The sequence below is a fragment of the Trachypithecus francoisi genome, unplaced genomic scaffold (genome assembly GCF_009764315.1).
Source record: "Trachypithecus francoisi isolate TF-2019V2 unplaced genomic scaffold, Tfra_2.0 Lachesis_group10, whole genome shotgun sequence".
NCBI lineage: Eukaryota > Metazoa > Chordata > Mammalia > Primates > Cercopithecidae > Trachypithecus > Trachypithecus francoisi.
In genome coordinates this window covers 31,489,573-31,511,474 of record NW_022681455.1, presented here as the reverse complement: position 1 = coordinate 31,511,474, position 21,902 = coordinate 31,489,573, and the positions used below count along the sequence as shown (strand labels likewise).

Below are 21,902 nucleotides of genomic sequence, written 5' to 3'. Positions count from 1 at the left end.
AGGTGTTGCTTGGCTTGATGTGGTAGCTGATGTCTGTAATCCTACCATTTGAGGGAATGACTCAGGAGAATCACTTGCAGCCGTGAGTTTGAGACTAGTCTGGGCAATTTGATGAGACCTTCCTCTCTACAAAAAAGGAAAAAAAGTTTAATTAGCTGGGCATGGTGACACTTGCCTGTTATCCTAGCTACTCTGGAGACTGAGGCAGGCAGATCCCTTGAGCCCAGGAGTTTGAGGCTGCAGTGAGCCATGATTGTGCAACTGCACTTCACCCTGGACGACAGAGGCAGACTCTGTCTCTAAAAATAAATGAATAAATGGGTGCTGTTTAAAGCCAGTGTTTGTGACAATTTTTTTTTTTTTTTTTTGAGATGGAGTCTCGCTCTGTCACCCAGGCTGGAGTGCTGTGGCCGCATCTCAGCTCACTGCAAGCTCGGCCTCCCGGGTTCACGCCATTCTCCTGCCTCAGCCTCCCAGGTAGCTGGGACTACAGGCGCCGCCACCTTGCCCGGCTAGTTTTTTTGTAGTTTTTAGTAGAGACGGGGTTTCACCATGTTAGCCAGGATGGTCTCGATCTCCTGACCTCGCGATCCGCCCGTCTCGGCCTCCCAAAGTGCTAGGATTACAGGCTTGAGCCACCGCGCCCGGCCATTGTGACAATTTGTTATGCAGTCATATAAAATTCATACACAGGCTCAAAAGGTACATGGAATGAATTTATGAATTTATATACACACTAGTTGCATAAAATAAAATCTTTCTTACCTTTTCCCAGTGTTTTTCATTTTATAATTTTCCATGATGCAATTAAATTTTAATACACTCATATTTCATTTATTCAATCAACAAAAATTAATTTAGTGCCTATGATGAACCAAGTGTGCCCTCATATGCTCATGTGCCTTACACTCTATAAGCTTCACAAGAGTGAGATGGAGCCATTGGAGTGTTTTATGTGAAAAAATAACACACTCTGTGACAGAGCAGGTGCATCACCATCTCTGATAAGCCCCTCGTTCTAAAGTTACCTTAATAAAAAAATGCCTAAATCCAAAGGACATCAGCCTAATGGCTAAAGTCAGCACGGCCATAAACCACAAATAGCATCTCCAACCAGAAACATTCCCAACTCCTGCCCGACCAGAGACATGCTAGCTTCGAGATAACGCCCCTCCGGCCAGGAAGATGTCTGCCCCAAGATAAACTCACCTTCTCCCAGAAACATTCCAACCCTGCCATAAAACTTCTCCCTCACACAGGAAGATTTCAAGCTTGTAATAAGCTCCTCACCCTAAAACCAATATATATTCTTAGTCTGTAAAAGAAAGTGCTCTTGACCAAAATTGGTCAGAAGACCCTGTCAGGTTTTATCTAAAGTAAACCTGTCTTTAACTGCCAAGCCATGTTTCATGTTTCTTTCCTCTTTCTTTAACTCTTACACTCTAACTCACAGTAGCAGGACCACTGTGGAGAGAACAGTCATGTAGCAGGTAATGGGACAGTGCTAGAGGTGCTATTCAGGAGTGACAGAGTGGTGGGGACTAAGGGGAGAGGAGGAATCCTGAGGAATGAGAGGGATGGAGGGAAGGACTGGAGAAGCAGGAGGTGAGGAAAAGGAGCAGAGGGAAAAAACTCGAAAGCAGCAGAATTCTTAGGTTTAAACACATTGTTTAATAGATGTTTAATACATTCATCTACAGAGACTCAAAGGTGTTTTTTTTTTGCTTTTGGTCTTTAATATCTTATGTGGGACTGCCTAAAAACTAATTGCTTTTTAATCAGGTTTAAAAAAATACTAAGTGTTCCTATGAAATATGCACACATCACTTAGATGTGGTTACTTCCTAAAAACAGGCAGTGCCTGAGCACTGATGAGGGGCATTGTGACTGCATTCAGTGCTTGCAACTGTGAGGTGAATGAATGTACTAGCTCCTGGTTGCAACATACAGTAACACATTGTGCTACTTTGTATTGAGGAATGTCCTGGCCTCACACAGAAACTCAGGGCTATGAAATGAAGGTAATTTTAAAATACAAGCCAGAGTTACAGATATATAGTCTGAAAGAGTAAAACTTAGGAGCCTTGTGTGTCCAGTCGTAATGACAAAGGCACATTTTTTACAGATTAGCTTCCTGGTAATTCAGGGGTTACCAAGATTCTGCTACTCACTATAGCTAATAAACAAAATGGAAACTGGTCTCTATTCTATCTCATGGGCTTAGGCACAACTTTTTCAGATTTAAACAAAAAACAACCCCTGTCTTTGCACCTCCATTCCCAGGACAAGCTCACTCTCTGGCACCAAGCTCCCTGGGGTGAGTTTTCATCTAGAAGAGTCCTGGGGGACAGGTAAGGAGTGGGAGGCAGAAAGTCTAGTTCAGGGACAGGGATTCTGGGATGAAAAGTGAAGGGAGAGGGCCTGGGCACATGCCAAAGGTTTCTGCCTGGTTTCTCAGACAACTCCTGGGCCAACAAACGGGGAGACATTGGGACAGAGCGCTTGATACAAAAGAAGCAGGGTAAGAGCAAAGTTCCAGGGCCCTGGAGCTTGGCTCTCTGGGTTTCAGATACCGAGGGCGGTGTCTGGGGTGGTGAGGCTCAGCCTTGGGGATTCCCCAACTCCCCAGCGTCTCTCTTCTCCCTCTCCCAACCTGTCAGGTCCTTTTTCCCGGATACTGAGGACACAGCTCCAGTGCTCACTCCCACTGGGTGTCGGGTTTCGAGAACAGCCAATCAGGGTCGCCACGGTTCCTGGTTTTAAAGTTCCCGCGGACACACCCCGACGCCGAGTCTCCACAGACGCCAAGGATGGGATCTTGGCGCCCCGAACCCTCCTCCTGTTGCTCTCGGGGGCGCTGGCCCTGACCGAGACCTGGGCAGGTGAGTGCGAGGTGGAGAGGGAAACGGCCTTTGCAGGGAGGAACTAGGGGCCGCCCGGCGGGGTGCAGGACTCGGGGAGCCGCGCCGGGGGAAGGGTCGGACGGGTCTCACCTCCTCCCCGACAGGCTCCCACTACATGAGGTATTTCGGCACCTCAGTGTCCCGGCCCGGCCGCGGGGAGCCCCACTTCATCTACGTGGCCTACGTGGACGACACGCAGTTCGTGCGATTCGACAGCGACGCGGCGATTCCGAGGATGGAGCCGCTGGCGCCGTGGGTGGAGCCGGAGTATTGGGAGCGGGAGACACGAGGCGCCAAGACCCACGCAGAGAATTTCCAAGCGAACCTGCGGACCCTGCTCCGCTACTACAACCCGAGCGAGGCCGGTGAGTGACCCCGGGGCGGGGCGCAGGTCACGACCCCTCTCCATCCCCAGCGGTTGGCCCGGGTCGTTCCCGAGTCTCCAGGTCCGAGATCCACCCCGAGGCTGCGGGACCGGCCCAGATCTTCGACCCAGGAGAGCCCAGGCGCCTTTACCCGGTTTCATTTTCGGTTTGGGCCCAAATCCCTGTGGGTTGGTCGGGGCGGGGCGGGGCTCGGTGGGCGGGGCTGACAGCGGGGGCGGGGCCAGGGTCTCACACCATCCAGGAGACGTATGGCTGCGACCTGGGGCCAGATGGGCGCTTCCTCCGCGGGTACGACCAGTTAGCCTACGATGGCAAGGATTACCTCGCCCTGAACTAGGACCTGCGCTCCTGGACCGCAGCGGACACCGCGGCTCAGATCTCCCGGCGCAAGTGGGAGGTGACCCGTGAGACGGAGAGGGTGAGAGCCTACCTGGAGGACAGGTACCTGGAGTGGCTCCACAGATACCTGGAGAACGGGAAGGAGACGCTGCAGCGCGCGGGTACCGGGGGCCACGGGGCGCCTTCATCTCTCGTAGATCTCCCGGGCTGGCCTCCCGCCAGGAGAGGAGGAAAACGGGAACAAAGCTAGAATATCGCCCTCCCTCTGCTCCTGAGTGGGAAGAATCCTCCTAGGTTTCCGGATCCTGTACCAGAGAGTGACTGAGGGCCCACCTGCTCTCTGGGACAATGAAGGGATGAAGCCTCTGAGGGAATGGAGGGAAGACAATCCCTGGAATACTGATCAGCAGTCCGCTGTGACCCCTGCAGCAGCCTTGGGCACTGTGACTTTATCTCTCAGGCCTTGTTCTCTGCCTCACACTCAGTGTGTGGGAGTCTGATTCCAGCTCTTCTGAGTCCCTCGGCCTCCACTCACGTCAGGACCAGAAGTCGCTGTTCCTCCCTCAGAGCCTAAAACTTTCCAAGAAATAGGAGATTGTTCCAGGTGCCTGTTTCCAGGCTGGTGTCTGACTTCTGTGCTCCCTTCCCCACCCCAGGTGTCCTGTCCATTCTCAGGATGGTCACATGGGCACTGCTGGAGTGTCCCATGAGAGGTGCAAAGTGCCTGAATTTTCTGACTCTTCCCCCAGATCCCCCAAAGACACATGTGACCCACCACCGCATCTCTGACCATGAGGCCACCCTGAGGTGCTGGGCCCTGGGCTTCTACCCTGCGGAGATCACACTGACCTGGCAGTGGGATGGGGAGGACCGAACTCAGGACACGGAGCTTGTGGAGACCAGGCCGGCAGGGGATGGAACCTTCCAGAAGTGGGGAGCTGTGGTGGTGCCTTCTGGAGAGGAGCAGAGATACACGTGCCATGTGCAGCATGAGGGGTTGTTGGAGCCCCTCACCCTGAGATGGGGTAAGGAGGGGGACTGGGGGGTCATGTCTCTTCTCAGGGAAAGCAGGAGCCCTTCTGCAGGGTCAGGGCTGAGCCCTGGGGGTCAAGGCCCCTCATCTTCCCTTCCTTTCCCAGAGCAGTCTTCCCAGCCCACCATCCTCATCGCAGCCATCATTGCTGGCCTGATTGTCCTTGGAGTGTGGTCACTGGAGCTGTGGTTGCTGCTGTGATGTGGAGGAGGAAAAGCTCAGGCAGGGAAGGAGAGAGGAGTGGGGCCTGCGTTGTCTTGTCCCCCTGGGTGTTTCAAGACTCAGGTAGAAGTGTGTCCTGCCTCGTTACTGGGAAGCACTATCCACACACACAGTCCTACCTAGCCTGGGCCCTGTGTGCCAACACCTACTCTTTATGAAGCACCTGTGACAATGAAGGACAGAGAATCACCTTGATGACTGTGGTGATGGGGACCTGATCCCAGCAGTCACAGGTCGGGGGAAGGTCCCTGCTGAGGACAGACCTCAGGAGGGCAGTTTGTCCAGAACCCACACCCACTTTCCTCATGTTTCCTGATCCAGCCCTGGGTCTGCAGTCACATTTCTGGAAACTTCCCTGGAGTCCAAGACTAGGGGTTTCCTCCAGGACCTCATGGCCCTGCCTTCCCCCTAGCCCCTCACAGGACATTTTCTTCCCCCAGGTGGAAAAGGAGGGAGCTACTCTCAGGCTGTGTGTAAGTTGGGGACTGGGATGTGGAGGAGCTCACCCACCCCATAATTCCTCCTGTCGCATGTCTCCTGTGGTCTCTGACCAGCTGCTGTTTTTGTTCTACCCCAGGGAGCAATGGTGCCCAGGGCTCTGATGTGTCTCTCAGGGATTGTAAAGGTCAGACCCTGGGGATCTGAAGTGGGTGGGGGTGGGGCAGAGGGGAAAGGACTGGGTTGTGGGGATTCTTTGATTGGGACATTTTGAGTGTGTGGTGGGCTGTTCAGTGTCACTACTTACCATGACTGACCTGAATTTGTTCATGACTATTGTTTTCTGTAGCCTGAGACAGCTGCTTTTTGTGGTACTAAGATGATGGGATTTCTTCATGCCTCCCCTTTGTGACTTCAAGAGCCTCTGGCATCTCTTTCTGCAAAGGCATCTGAATGTGTCTGCGTCCCTGTTAGCACAATGTGAGGAGGTGGAGAGACAGCCCACCCCCGTGTCCACTGTGACCCTCGTATCCACGCTGACTTACATGCCTTCCCCAATCATCTTTCCTGTTCCAGAGAGGTGGAGCTGGATGTCTGCATCTCTGTCTCAACTTCGTGGTGCGCTGAGCTGCAACCTGTTACTTGGCTAGTGAAAATAAGAATCTGAATATAAATTTGTTTTCTCAAATTGTTGCCATGAGAGGTTGATGGATTAATTAAAGGAGATGATGCCTACAATTAGAGAGAGGAATTAAAGACCTGAGAACCTTCCAGAATCCACCTGTTTTCTGTGCAGAGTCTGTTGCAGGTAGGGACTGGAGAAGGCTGTGGGGGGCTGAGTGTGAATGGGGCCTGTGCCCAGTTGGTGTTGAATCCATCATGGGCTTTATGGGGTCAGTCCTCAGCTGGGTCACCTTCACTGCTCCATTGTCTTTGTCCCTTCAATGGAAACTTGTCCTGCAGGAGCTGCGGTCACAGAAACTCCAACATCGCCCAGGGTGGCCTCTGCACACAGCAGTCACTGTGCTATTGAGAGACAAATTTTGAGAGCCATTCAGCTCCTGCCCTCCTAATAGTCCTCTTTCCTAGATTGTACTTTCCATCTTCTCTTTAACATTTCTGTTTTATTTTTTATGAATTTTCTATTTTTATGGATACATAACAGTTGTACATATTTGTGGGGTACATATGATATTTTGATACAGCATATGATGTGTAATCATCAAATCTGAGTAACTAGGATATCCATCTCTTCAAACATTTATAATTTCTTTGTGTTGGGAACATTCTAAATCTTCTCTTCTAATTATTTCGAAATATACAATACATTATTGTTAACTATAGTTTCCCTATTATGCTACTGAATACTAGATCATATTCCTTCTATCTGACTGTTGTACCCATTAACCAACCTCTCATCAACCCCTGCCTCCCTACGGCCCTTCCCAGCCTCTGGAAACCACCATTCTATTCACTACTTTTGAGATCAATTTTTGTAGCTCCCACGTATAGGAGGGAGTGATATTTGTTTTTCTGTGCCTGGCTTACTTTACTTAACCTAATGTCCTCCATTTCCATCCATGTTGCTGCACCCAACCTTTTTAAAGGAACCAGTTTCTGGAATTAGCGGAGAGGAGAGATCCCATAATTTTTCTTCTTAGCTATGTTTCTGGTGGAACTGCTATTCTACTCTGCTCTCCTACCCTCTCTCCCTGCCCTGGTTCCAGTAATCTTGGTGTTGGCTCCAATCCAAACTCATGATTCTATAAAGCAGAGTCTAATTTAGAGTTATATTTGTTTGTAAAATTGGATCCATAGTCTAGATTTTTTCTTTCCTGAAGAGAGAAACCTGATTATGTGCTGCAGAGTGTGTGTGTGTGTGTGTGTGTGTGTGTGTGTGTATGTTGGGGGAGGGGAGTTGGTGTGGGGAGGGCACAAGCAGCCCTGTTGAGAAAAGCACAGGCCATCCCGAATGTCAGTGTGAGGGAACCTTGTGCTGTAGCTGTCACAAAACAGCATTTAGCCTGAGGCTATGTTAATAAAGCTATTGCCTTTAGGATAGGGAGGTGTGCTACAGTGATCATTCAACTGACCTTTGTTGTCTGACAGACATGCGACAGAGTGGTTTTGCATCTGGGGAATATAACTGAAGTAAAATCAGAAAAATCTTTGGCCTTGTGGAGCATGTGTTCCAGTGGGAAGAAGCAGAGGATAGATACACTATGAGCAGAGTAAGGAAGAAAGATGCTAGAAGACAGCAAGTGTCTGCGAGTAGGTGATCCAAGGTGGCTGTTGTACAGTGTGGCCTTGTTGCAAAGGTGACCTTTGAGGAAAGATTTGAGGGACATGAGTTATCCATGAGGATGTCTAGGGAAGTTCTTTCCAGACAGGGGAACCTCCAGTGGAAATGCACTATGGCAGGAAGGTGTCTGTGTGCCAAGAAGAGCAAGGAGGCCAGGAGGGTTGCACAGAGAGAAACTGAGATGAAGGCAGAACTGTGGCCAGAGCAGGTGGGCCTGGAGGGTGTGGTGAAGGATCTGATTTTTGCTCTAAGTGAGATGGGAGTTAAAGGATAGTTTTGAGCAGAAGCAGGACATCGTACAATTTCTTTTTTGAAAGGATCTCTCTGGATTGCTGGCAAGACGGCCGAATAGGAACAGCTCTGGGTTCCAGCTCCCAGTGAGATCGACGCAGAAGGTGGATGATTTCTGCATTTCCAACTGAGGTACCTGGTTCGTCTCACTGGAACTGGTTGGACGGTGGGTGCAGCCCAAGGATGGTGGGCCGAAGTAGGGTGGGACGTTGACTCACCCAGCAAGCGCAAGGGGTTGGGGAACTCCCTCTCCTAGCCAAGGGAAGCCATTAGGGACTGTACTGTGCCCTCCGACACAGATACTGTGCTTTTCCCATGGTCTTTGCAACCTGCAGACCAGGAGATTCCCTCTGGTTCCTATACCACCAGGGCCCTGGGTTTCCAGCACAAAACTGGGCGGCCACTTGAAGAGACACTGAGCTAGCCGCAGGAGATTCTTTTCATACTCCAGTGGCGCCTGGGATGCCAGTGAGAAAGAACTGTTCACTACCCTGGAAAGGGGGCTGAAGCCAGGGAGCCAAGAGGTCTCGTTTGGTGGGTCCCACCCACACGGAACCCAGCAAACTAAGATCCATTGGCTTGAAATTCTCGTGGCCAGCACAGCAGTCTGAGCTTGACCTGGGACACTCGAGCTTCGTAGGGGGAGGGGTGTCCACCATTGCTGAGGCTTGAGTAGGCGGTTTTACCCTCACAGTGTAAACAAAGCCACTGGGAAGTTCAAACTGGGCAGAGCCCACCACAGCTCAGCAAGGCTGCTGTGGCCAGACTGCCTCTCCTCTCTGGGCAGTCCATCTCTGAAAACAAGGCAACAGCCCCAGTCAGAGACTTATTGATAAAACCCCCACCTCCCTGGGACAGAGCACCTGGGGGAAGGGGCAGTTGTAGGCGCAGCTTCAGCAGACTTAAACATCCCTGCCTGGCAACTCTGAAGAGAGCAGCAGATCTCCCAGCACAGTGTTCGAGCTCTGATAAGGGACAGACTGCCTCCTCAAGTGGGTCCCTGACCACCGTGTATCCTGACTGGGAGACACCTCCCTGTAGGGGCAGACAGACATCTCATACAGGAGAGCTCTGATTGGCTCTGGTGGGTACCCATCTGGGACGAAGCTTCCAGAGGAAGAAACAGGTAGCAGTCTTTGCTGTTCTGCAGCCTCCACCAGTGATGCCCGGGCAAACAGGGTCTGGAGTGGAACTCTGGCAAACTCCAGCAGACCTGCAGTAGAGGGGCCTGACTGTTAGAAGGAAAACCCAAGCCTGTAATCCCCAGCACTTTGGGAGGCCGAGACGGGTGGATCACGAGGTCAGGAGATCGAGACCATCCTGGCTAACACGGTGAAACCCCGTCTCTACTAAAAATACAAAAAAAAAAAAAAAAAACCTAGCCGGGCGTGGTGGTGGGCGCCTGTAGTCCCAGCTACTCGGGAGGCTGAGGCAGGAGAATGGCATGAACCTGGGAGGCGGAGCTTGCAGTGAGCTGAGATCTGGCCACTGCACTCCAGCCTGGGTGACAGAGCAAGACTCCGTCTCAAAAAAAAAAAAAAAAAAAAAGAAGGAAAACCAACAAACAGAAAGGAATAGCATCAGTGTCAACAAAAAGGACATCCACTCAGAGACCCCATCTGAAGGTCACCAACTTCAAAGACCAAAGGTAGATAAGTCCACAAAGATGGGGAGAAACCAGTGCAAAAAGACTGAAAATTCCAAAAACCTGAACACCTCTTCTCCTCCAAAGGATCACAACTCCTTGCCAGCAAGGGAACAAAACTGGACAGAGAATGAGTTTGACGAGGTGACGGAAGTAGGCTTCAGAAGGCGGGTAATAACAAATTCCTCCAAGCTAAAGGAGCATGTTCTAACCCAATGCTATGAAGGTGAGAACCTTGAAAAAAGGCTAGATGAATGCTAACTAGAATAACCAGCTTAGAGAGGAACATAAATGACCTGATAGAGCTGAAAAACACAACACGAGAACTTTCTGAAGCATACAAAAGTATCAATAGCTGAATCGATCAAGCAGAAGAACGGATATCAGAGACTGAAGATCAACTCAGTGAAATAAAGCAAGAAGACAAGATTAGATAAAAAAGAGTGAAAAGAAATGAACAAAGCCTCCAAGAAATATGGGATTATGTGAAAAGACCAAATCTACATTTGATTGGTGTACCTGAAAGTGATGGGGACAATGGAACCAAGGTTGAAAACACTCTTCAGGATATTATCCAGGAGAACTTCCCCAACCTAGCAAGACAGGTCAACATTCAAAGTCAGAGATCACTGCAAAGATAGTCCTCAAGAAGAGCAACTCCAAGACACATAATCGTCAGACTCACCGAGGTTGAAATGAGGGAAAAAATGTTAAGGGCAGCCAGAGAGAAGGCTCAGGTTACCCACAAAGGGAAGCCCATCAGAGTAACAGTGGATCTCTCAGCAGAAACCCTACAAGCCAGAACAGAGTAGGGACCAATATTCAGCATTCTTAAAGAAAAGAATTTTCAACTCTGAATTTCATATCCAGCCAAACTAAGCTTGATAAGTGAAAGAGAAATAAAATCCTTTATAGACAAGCAAATGCTGAGAGATTTTGTCACCTCCAGGCCTGCCTTACAAGAGCTCCTGAAGGAAGCACTGTGCATGGAAAGGAACAACTGGTACTAGCCACTGCAAAAACATACCAAATTGTAAAGACCATTGATGCTATGAAGAAACTACATCAACTAATGGGCAAAATAACCAACCAACAGTATAATGGCAGGATCAAATTCACACATAACAATATTAACTTTAAATGTAAACAGGCTAAATGCCCCAATGAAAAGACACAGACTGGCAAATTGGATAAAGAGTCAAGACTCATTGGTGTGCTGTGTTCAGGAGACCCATCTCACGTGAGAAGACACACATAGGTTCAAAATAAAGGGATGGAGGAATATTTACCAAGCAAATGGAAAGAAAAAAAAAAAAAAAGCAGGGGTTGCAATCCTAGTCTCTGATAAAACGGACTTTAAACCAACCAAGATCAAACAAGACAAAGAAGGGCATTACATAATGGGAAAGGGATCAATGCAACAAGAAGAGCTAACTGTCCTAAATATATATGCACCCAATACAGGAGCACCCAGATTCATAAAGCAAGTTGTAAGAGACCTACAAAGAGACTTAGACTCCCACACAATAATAGTGGGAGGCTTTAACACCCAATATTATCTGTCAGTATTAGGCAGATCAACAAGACAGAAAATTAACAAGGATATCCAGGACTGGAACTCAGCTCTGGACCAAGTGGACCTAATGGACATCTACAGAACTCTCCACCCCAGATCAACAGAATATATGTTCTTCTCAGCACCACATTGCACTTACTCTAAAATTGACCACATAATTGGAAATAAAACATTCTTCAGCAAATGCAGAAGAATGAAAATTATAACAGTCTCTCAGACCACAGTGCAATCAAATTAGAACTCAGGATTAAGAAACTCAGTCAAAACCGCACAACTACATGGAAACTGAACAACCTGCTCCTGAATGACTACTGGGTAAATAATGAAGTGAAAGTAGAAATAAAGATGTTCTTTGAAACCAATGAGAATAAAGACACAACATACCAGAATCTCTGGGACACATTTAAAGCAATGTGTAGAGGGAAACTTATAGCAATAAATGCCCACAAGAGAAAGCAGGAAAGATCTAAAATTAACACCCTAACATCACATTTAAAAGAACAAGAAAAGCAAGAGCAAACAAATTAAAAAGCTAGCAGAAGATAATAATTAACTAAGATCAGAACAGAATTGAAAGAGATGGAGACACAAAAAAAACCCTTCAAAAAAATCAGTGAATCCAGGAGGTAGTTTTTTGAAAAGATCATCAAAATAGACCGCTAGCCAGATTAATAAAGAAGAAAAGAGAGAAGAATCAAATAGATGCAATAAAAAATGATAAATGTGGTATCACCACAGATCCCACAGAAATACAACTACCATCAGAAAATGCTATGAACACCTCTACACAAATAAACTAGAAAATCTAGAAGAAATGGATAAGTTCTTGGACACATACACCCTCCCAAGACTAAACCAGGAAGAAGTCAAATCCCTGAAAAGACCAATAAAAAGTTCTGAAATTGAGGCAGCAATTAATAGCCTACCAACCAAAAAAAAGTACAGGACCAGATGAATTCACAGTTGAATTCTACCAGGGTACAAAGAGAGCTGGTACCATTCCTTTTGAAACTGCTCCAAACCATAGAAAAAGAGGGAATCCTCCCTAATTCATTTTATGAGGCCAGCATCATCCTCATACCAAAACCTGGCAGAGACACAACAAAAAAAGAAAATTTCAGGCCAATATCCCTGATGAACACTGATGCAAAAATCCCCAATAAAATACTGGCAAACTGAATCCAGCAGCATATCAAAAAGCTTATCCACCATTATCAAGTTGGCTTCATCCCTGGGATACAAGGCTGGTTTAACATATGCAAATCAATAAACATTATCCATCGCATAAACAGAAACAATGACAAAAACCACATGATTATCTCAATAGATGCAGAAAAGGCCTTTGACAAAATTCAACAGCACTTCATGCTAAAGACTCTCAATAAAATAGATATTGATGGAACCTATCTCAAAATAATATCTCAAAATAATAAGAGCTATTTATGACAAATGCACAGCCAATATCATACTGAATGGGCAAAAACTGGAAGCATTCCCTTTGAAAACCGGCATGAGACAAGGGTGTCCTCTCTCACCACTCCTATTTAACTTAGTATTGGAAGTTCTGGCCAGGGCAATCAGGCAAGAGAAAGAAATAAAGGGTATTCAATTAGAAAAGAGAAAGTCAAATTGTCTCTGTTTGCAGATGACACGATTGTGTATTTAGAAAACCCCATCGTCTCAGCTCAAAATCTCCTTAAGCTGATAAGCAACTTCAGCAAAATCTCAGTATACAAAATCAGTGTGCAAAAATCACAAACATCCCTATACACCAACAACAGACAAACAGAGAGCCAAATCATGAGTGAATTCCCATTCACAGTTGTTACAAAGAGAATAAAATACCTAGGAATACAACTTAACAAGGGTTGTGAAGGACCTCTTCAAGGAGAACTACAAACCACTGCCCAAAGAAATAAGAGAGGGCACAAACAAATGGAAAAACATTCCATGCTCATGGGTAGGAAGAACCAATATTGTGAAAATGGCCATACTGCCAAAAGTAATTTATAGATTCATTGCTATCCCCATCAAGCTACCATTGACTTTCTTCACTGAGTTGGGAAAAAACTACTTTAAATTTCATATGGAACCAAAAAGAGCCCATGTAGCCAAGACCATCCTAAGCAAAAAGAACAAAGTTGGAGGCATCATGTTACCTGACTTCAAACTATATTACAAGGCTACAGTAACAAAAACAGCATGGTACTGGTACCAAAACAGATATATAGACCTATGGAACATAACAGAGGCCTCAGAAATAGCATCACACATCTACAACCATCTGATCTTTGACAAACCTGACAAAAACAAGCAACGAGGAAAGGATTCCCTATTTGATAAATGGTGCTGGGAAAACTGGCTACCCATATGCAGAAAGCTGACACTGGATCCCTTCCTTACACCTTATACAAAAAATTAATTCAAGATGGATTAAAGACTTAAATGTAAGACCTAAAACCATAAAAGCCCTAGAAGAAAACCTAGGCAATACCATTCAGGACATAGGCATGGGCAAAGACTTCATGACTAAAACACCAAAAGCAATGGCAACAAAAGCCAGAATAGACAAATGGGATCTAATTAAACTAAAGAGCTTCTGCACAGCAAAAGAAACTATCATCAGAGTGAACAGGCAACCTACAGAATGGGAGAAGATTTTTGCAATCTATCCATCTGACAAAGGGCTAATATCCAGAATCTACAAAGAACTTAAACAAATTGACAAGAAAAAACAACCCCATCAAAAAATGGGTGAAGGATATGAACAGGCACTCCTCAAAAGAAGACATTTATGTAGCCAACAAGCATATGAAAAAATGCTCATCATCACTGGTCATTAGAGAAATGCAAATCAAAACTACAGTGAGATACCATCTCACACTAGTTAGAATAGTGATCATTGAAAAGTCAGGAAACAACAGATGCTGGAGAGTATGTGGAGAAATAGGAACACTTTTACACTGTTGGTGGGAGTGTAAATTATTAGTTCAACCACTGTGGAAGTCAGTGTGGCCATTCCTCAAGGATCTAGAACTAGAAATACCATTTAACCCAGTAATCTCATTACTGGGTACACACCCAAAACATTATAAATCATGTTGCTATAAAGACACATGTACATGTGTTTATTGTGGCACTGTTCACAATAACAAACACTTGAACCAACCCAAATACCCATCAATGATAGACTGAATAAAGAAAATGTGGCACATACACACCATGGAATATTATGCAGCCATAGAAAACGATGAGTTCCTGTCATTTGCAGAGACATGGATGAAGCTGCAAACCATCATTCTCAGAAAACTATCATAAGAACAGAAAACGAAACACTGCATGTTGTCACTCATAAGTGAGTTGAACAATGAGAACACATGGACACATGAAGGGGAACATCACACACTGGGCCCAGTTGGGGGGTGGGGGCTTAGGGGAGGGATAGCATTAGGAGAAATACCTAATGTAGATGATGAGTTGCTGGGTGCAGCAAACCACCATGGCACGTGTATACATATGTGACAAACCTGCACATTCTGCACATCTACCCCAGAACTTAAGGTATTTAAAAAAAAAAAAAGGATCTGTCTGAATGCTGTGCTGACAACAGAATTGAGAGGAGAGGGACGAGGGAGGCAGAAGGGAAAACAGTAGGAAGCCAGTGCAGTATTCCAGGCTGGAAATGTGGGTTGCCTTGACTGGGGTGTGAGCAGTGGAAATCGTGGGACGTGAGCAGATTCTGGATGCATTTGAAGATGGACTTCGCAGCATTTGCTAATGGATTATATCTGTGGTGTAAGAAAGAGGAATCAAGGACCCCCATAGTTTTAAACTGAGTGAGTAGAAGGGTGGAGCTTCTGTCAGTGGAGATGGGGAGACTCTGGCAGGCGCTCATTTGAGGAGGGGGCTTTGCAGGCATTCAGTGGAGGAGATGTCTACCAGTCATGCAGGTGAGGGAGCTGGGATGGCAGTTGGACAGACAAATCTGGAGTTTAGGAGAAAGGACTGGGCTGGAGGACTCGATTAGGGACGTCACAACTTATAAATGATACTTAAAACCTCAGGCATGGATGAGGGCACCAAGGAAGTGACTGCCTATAGAAGAGAATGAGTGCAAGAACTGGGCCCTGGACCTCCAGTGCTACACTCAGGGCAGACTGCACAGTTCTGAACACCAAGTTTAGAAGGCACATAGACCAAGGAGTCCCAGACCTTACTGTGCACAGGAATCACCTGGATGTGATGCTAAGATCCAGGAAGTCTGGAGTGGAGCAAGAGATTCTGGATTTGTGACAAGGCTGGAGCTCGTGCTGCTGGTCTCCAGATCACACTTGGAGCAGCAAGAACATCAGGATCCCAATGCCTGTGCATCAGCCTCAGCTGTAAGGCTTGTTAGGTAAGCGTTTTCTGAGTCTTGTGCATAATACTCTGATCCAGGGGGTTCTGGGGAGTGGCCTGAGTATTTCCTGAGCCTCCACTAGCAATCCTGTTGATCAGCCAGAGTGGGAACCACTGATATGAGTGATCAGAGAGTGCCCAGGGTGGGTTCGCTGGGTGGGTTTTGAAACCCTGTTTAAAAGTGGGTTTTCCCCTCAGAAAGAAAAGGGAAGACATGTATCATCAAATATGAGATGTGATGTCCTTATTATTCTCTGTACCATGGAGTGGAGGCCAGGTAGACGATTCAAGATGTGGCTGTCAGCTCTGCACAAAGAAACCCCTGAATGCTGCTCTCTGACACTTGTGCACAGATTGTTACCTCACTTCTTGGAGCAAACACAGAAACCAAATTTTTTAAATTTATACATAAAGTAGTATATATGGTATTGGGAGATAATTTTATTATGGGGAAGGCCACAGAAGCAGGCTTGAAACTGTACAGCCAGGAACAGATCCCACAGTCTACCCTAGGTCAGGTCCCTCCTAGTAACAACTGCCCCTGCTGCTGAGCACAGATGCCACTGCTCACATCTCTGAAACCCTGGTGCTGGACACTGGACCCTAAGGCTAGGACAGATGTCACTGCTGCACCTGGCAACTGGACATCACCATTGTCACTCAGCCATCTTTACTAAAATGCGTTCTGCACAGTCACGGCCTCATCCTGGGTCAGGGTCCCGCAGGTGGTCGTCTGACTGGTGGAGCCTAAGCCTCGTGTCCATGACCAACTACCGGGGTGACTGGATCATAGTCCTGTTCCAGGGAGGGAGGGGGTTTCTGCCTCCTCTCAAGACTCTAAGTGTCATAAACCAAAAATAAACTTCAAAGACCCCCAACCCAACCCCAAACATCTTAATGGACACCATCCTCACCTGTGGCACTCAAAATTTAACCGGAAAGACTGATTCAGGCCATGATGGGAAGCAGGCATCGAACATTCTTCATTATGTATGTCCTCTTCCCTTTTGGAATTCAGGAAAAGCTGACCAGCATTTAACATCAACACAGACCTTAAATATGATAAGAAACATTTACAATCTAATCTCTCTGAAACCTGCCACCTGGAGGCGTCATCTGCATGAGAAATTTGGTCTCCGCAACCTCTTATCGTAACCCAGACGTTCCTTTCTATTGATAACAGCCAATTGCCAAACAGAACATTTAAAAATCTACCTAAAACCTAGATGCTCCCCACCCCCAACCCTGATTCAAGTTGTCCTGTTTTTCTGGACCAAACCAATGTATATCTTAAATGTATTTGATTGATGTCTCATGTCTTCCTAAAATGTATAACACCAACCTTGGCCCCAACCACCTTGAGCACATGTTCCCAGGGTCTCCTGAGGGCTGTGTCATGGGCTGTGGTCACTCATATTTGGCTCAGAATAAATCTCTTCAAATATGTTACAGAATTTGACTCTTTTCATCAACAGTGTGGAATTCTGATGTAATAAGAGGGTTCAAGTGCTGGAGTGTGAGGGGTGGGAAAAGAATGACAAATTTTAATTCTTGAGCAGTGATCCAGGACAAGAAATTTATCTGGTACCTGGTAGGCATGCAGAGTGGCTGAATGAACCAGTGACTAAGAAATAATATATTTCCACCCATTCCCTTGAAAGTATTTACATCAAGTTTTTGTCTATCCCAGTTTATAGTCTAGATTATTGGGGTGGCATTGTGTGATGGTGAAATGATTATTCAAACATCTTCCCTCAGCATTGTCTCTTACTAGGATTAAAACACCCAGGTTTGTAAGATCTCAGAGGATCTGGGTCCACATCGATGTTTTATATTAATATTTGTATTATCTTGTGTGTGGAAATATTTCTGGGGAGAGAATCTCTAACATTGGTTTTTATGTGACCCTCTCAGAGGCCTAAAAGAAAATCTTAACTTCTAGGTTAGAGATAGGGCCACTCCACGTCTGGACAATGAACAGCTGGTTTAGCTGGTTGAACACCTGTGTTTAGCAGACTTAGGGACATGAAATAAATGCTTACATTTTGTTTATCTTTTCCTCTGGGACCAAAGAAGGTAGAGGTGTACTTGCTTACTTTTACTATAAGTTTCTATCTGTGATGGGGTTTTCCTCCATCCAAATAACTTTCTGATTCTCTAACAGCAGCTGGGAGTCCTACAATTCGACTCAATTCTGACACTAACTACCTGGAGTTCACCTCAGGCTCCACAGGTTTAAGGGCTCAGTCCCACAAGACTGTCCTCACTTCAGATGCAAGTCACAAGTATCGTGTCCCAGGTTACCTGCACTTCTGTCTGTCATGGTTGCAAAGTTAGGGGTCTCTCATCTCCCAAGGACTGATAATTCTTAAACTAACTCAAAGAACTCAGGAAGTTGCAATAGTCATGTAAACTAAAAAACGTCTGAGACAGGTCTCAAGCGATTTAGAAGTTTATTTTGCCGAGCTGAAGATTAACCTTGGAAGAAGAGACACAAATTGTCGTACCATCTGTGGCCCATGCTTTTTCCTAAGAGGGTTTTGAGGACTGCAATATTTACAGAAGAAAGAGCAGGCAGGAGAGGAAAAAGGAACAGTCAACTATGCTTTCATCTCGTGCTCAGTAAATCTGCATTTTACATACGATAAAGTAAATGTTGGGTAGAGAAGTCAAATATGCGTTTGTCTCCAGGTAGATGGAGGGAAGATTTCTAGTCTTATCTTTGTCTTGTACCTGTGAAGATAAGCTGTTAATTTACATTGGCAGAGTGAAATTAAACAAAACTCAGTTTTAGAGTAAAGATGTTGGGGCCTACAAGGAATTATCTTGTGAGCAATTCTTGAGGGAGGCCATCTGGGGAGATATGTGGTCTTCTATCGTTGCAGTTATTTGTTCAGGAACAAAAGAAAGGCAATTGTTAGGAATAACGCTCAAAATCCTAAGGAAATTGAGCACTCGAACAAAGGATTCTTAGCAAAGCAATTTTACTTCTTTGCAGAGGGGTGCCTCCTTGGCCAGTTGCCATGAGAGCACACCTGAATAAAGGCACACGAGAGCCTTTATTCCTGATGCAAGTCCTGCCCGGTACCCTTTCCCCGTTGGCTGGGGTCGAGTCGTACAATCTAAACTAATCCCGATTGGCTAAACATCTGATTTTTTTTAGATAAGATGGGCATGTAAAAGAAAGCGGAGAGGAAAGGGGAAGAGGTGTCTGTAATGAGCTAGAAAGTTAGTCCTCTTTCCAAATAAGGAAAGGAATGTGAGCTAGTACTGATAACGACTGGTACTGTGGTGTGCCTGGGCATCAACAAAGACAAAAAGAAAAAAAAAAAAAAAAAGGAGAAAAAGGGAAAAAAAGGGGGTGCTATGAATTAAAGAATAAAAGATTGATTCGGTTATTTGAAGAGAAACCTCATCATAACCCGCAGCTTCCCCCACTTCCTTTTTTTTTTAAATAACTCTTTCTTTTCAAATTTTTCTAGCATAATTTGGTTCTACTTGGTCTTCTAGAAGGAAAAGCTTATTTGAATCAGGGAGAGGAGGATCGTAGGAGGTTTTAGTGGGAGCTGTTTCAATAAGTCTTTGTATTAATCCTCAGGCACAGGGTATGATGCAGCATCCTACGAGAATAAGAAATGCTAATCCATTGGCCAGAGAGATAAGGATTGAGGACATAAGTCGCTTCCATCTACTGAACCAATTTTCCAATTAAATTTGTGAAGGGATCATTTAGTCCAGAATTTTTAGCTCACTCATTTGATAGGGCAGTAAGACACTGTAATGCTTTAGTTATGGTCCCACTGGTAGCAGTATTATTAGGGATATAAGTACAGCACTGGGTCTTGATCATGACGCAAACTCTACCTTATTTTGCTAGTGTCATGTCTAATGCTATCCTGTTTTCCCAGGCCATTTGGCTGGTAGGTCTTAATTGATCACCTATTCCTTTAATAGCATCTCTAGTATAATTAATAAATCATTGCTGAATGTAATAAATGTAATTTATCTAATTCACATTTTTATTTACAGTTAACCACTAGAAGAATGTAGATTCAAATCTGGCAGTTATTTGATTTCGGGCCTTAAATTCATTCAGCATTCCTCTTGGGAACTTAATGGCATCTATATAAACATGAGAATCGAAGGACCCATGGGGGGCCTCTCTTGTTTGATGATATTTGGTTCTTACCCTTTCTGGTTGATGAAATGCCGGGGTGAAAGGGATGGCCAATTGAATTAGAGCACAAATTCCACTACAGTCACTTGGCAGAGTGTCCAGTATTGGTGCACCACAATACCACCACACGTCTCCTCAAGGATGGCTAAGGGCAGACTGATGGATAAGCTCTTGGAAGGGCTTAAGCTCACTGCATCCCGTTAAAGACCCCAGGAACACCAAGTTCTCTCCCTGTCATGAGAGACACGAGGTAAAATTGGCATTGGGAGATGGACGCTGAATGGTCCTTGGGGGCTGACCTACAGGGTGTTGAACTTTGGGGAACAGCAGAGAAAGAGCTTGACATGATTTGTTGCCCCAGGCTGAGGGGTTTTGGAAGAGAGCGAACATACAGTCCATGCTCGGTCGGTTGGAAGACCATCCAAGTGGGAAGGGGACAATCTGCGCCTCCAATCTACTGTGCGCACAAGGGTAGCATTCACTTTTGTTTAAAGTGCGAAAAGAATATTTAATCCATTCCAGCCAATATTTGCATCTTGGTATCCTGTCTTTAGAGCTATAGTTTGCCTTAAGTTTTCTACCTCCACAATTGTTTCCTTGGTTGGGTCATTCTGGAGATGGGAGGAGGATGTTGGACTCGCTATGCGTGGGGAGAGCGTTGGGTTCCACGTGTCTCCAGAACTTTGGGTCTGAACTCCTTTATTAGTGTTAATCAGTGTTTTAACTAACCTTAGGGAGAAGATTCTTATAGGATCCTGTCCTTCAGTGTCTGCTTCTAACCCATACCTTCTGAATATAGAGGGATCTTGGACCATTGTCCGGGGATTATTTATAATCAGCAACAAGGGGTTACAGTGTAATGGCTTACAATTTGGTGAGGTGGGACCACGGACTAGTTGGAGTTTTTGTTTCAGTCCCCATAACTTATGTGAAGCAGGGGGCTTGGCAGTCCACATTTTGTACTTAGTAGTTCACCAAACATCTGCCCAGTCACCACAAGGACTTTTTAAAGCTCCATACTTACCCTTGCTTGATTCTTTGCAGTATGGACATAGATACTTATCAACATGGGATAGCCTCCTTTGAGCTTGCTCGTCTCCACGTGGGATGACTGAACAGGCGTCGAACTGAAGGGTTAAAGGATGACTAGCCTGAGTTACATTGATGACAAGGTGACCTTCTGTTGAAAAGAAAAAAGATAATAAACAAGTGATTATTAAGCTCTTTTTTTTTTTTTTAAAATGGAGTCTCACTCTGTAGTCCAGGCTGGAGTGCAGTGGCGTGACCTTGGCTCACTGCCAGCTCCACCTCCCGGGTTCATGGCATTCTCCTGCCTCATCTTCCGGAGTAGCTGGGACTGCAGGTGCCCTCCAGCATGCCTGGCTAATTTTTTTGTATTTTTAGTACAAACGGGGTTTCACCGTGTTAACCAGGATGGTCTTGATCTCCTGACCTCGTGATCTACCCGCCTTGGCCTCCTAAAGTGCTGGGATTACAGGCGTGAACCACTGCGCCCTGCCCTAAGCTCGTTTTTAGAGTTAGTTTGGTGGGGGTTGGCCCTGGAGTGACAGTCCATGATTCTGGAGGTGGTGGTGCCTTCTTGACTTGGATGCGATGAGTCCATCCTCTTTCCACTGTCCAGACTGCAGTTTCAGTAGTTAGGAGCACTAGGTAGGGTCCTTCCCAGGCTGGTTCAAGCTTCCCTTCCTTCCACCCTTTGATGAGAACGTGTTCTCCAAGCTGATGCTGATGTGTTGGAAACTCCAGGGGCAGCGCCTGTGCTAGGAGACCTTTAGTTTTAAGGGAAGAGAAGGTACAGCATAGACCAAGTACATAATTTTTGAGGAACTGATCCTTTGTTTCAAACATAGGGATGTCAGCAGTGGAGTGTAAGTAGGGCATTCCATAGAGCATTTCACAAGGGGAGAGGCCAATATCTCTCCAAGGGGCAGTCCGGATTCTTTTTTTTTTTTTTTTTTTTTAATTTTTTTTAATTATTTTTATTTTTTTTATTTTTTTGAGACGGAGTCTCGCTCTGCCGCCCAGGCTGGAGTGCAGTGGCCGGATCTCAGCTCACTGCAAGCTCCGCCTCCTGGGTTTAAGCCATTCTCCTGCCTCAGCCTCCCGAGTAGCTGGGACTACAGGCGCCCGCCACGTCGCCCGGCTAGTTTTTTGTATTTTTAGTAGAGACA

General features: G+C 45.9%; 1 protein-coding gene and 1 pseudogene across 2 annotated transcripts in view; one reads left to right on the top strand and one right to left on the bottom strand.

The window, feature by feature from the left end:
- The window catches only part of MICB (MHC class I polypeptide-related sequence B), a 280,866-nt gene that overhangs the window by 33,206 nt on the left and 225,758 nt on the right, over nt 1–21,902 (bottom strand). The window lies entirely within an intron of this gene.
- Nucleotides 2,726–21,902, top strand: part of LOC117088402 — an 80,660-nt pseudogene continuing 61,483 nt past the window's right edge. Inside the window, exons 1-5 of the transcript XR_004439192.1 lie at nt 2,726–2,882; nt 3,008–3,268; nt 3,514–3,789; nt 4,378–4,653; nt 4,768–4,883. The product of XR_004439192.1 is annotated as a saoe class I histocompatibility antigen, A alpha chain-like (transcript). The remainder of the gene's footprint in view (nt 2,883–3,007; nt 3,269–3,513; nt 3,790–4,377; nt 4,654–4,767; nt 4,884–21,902) is intronic.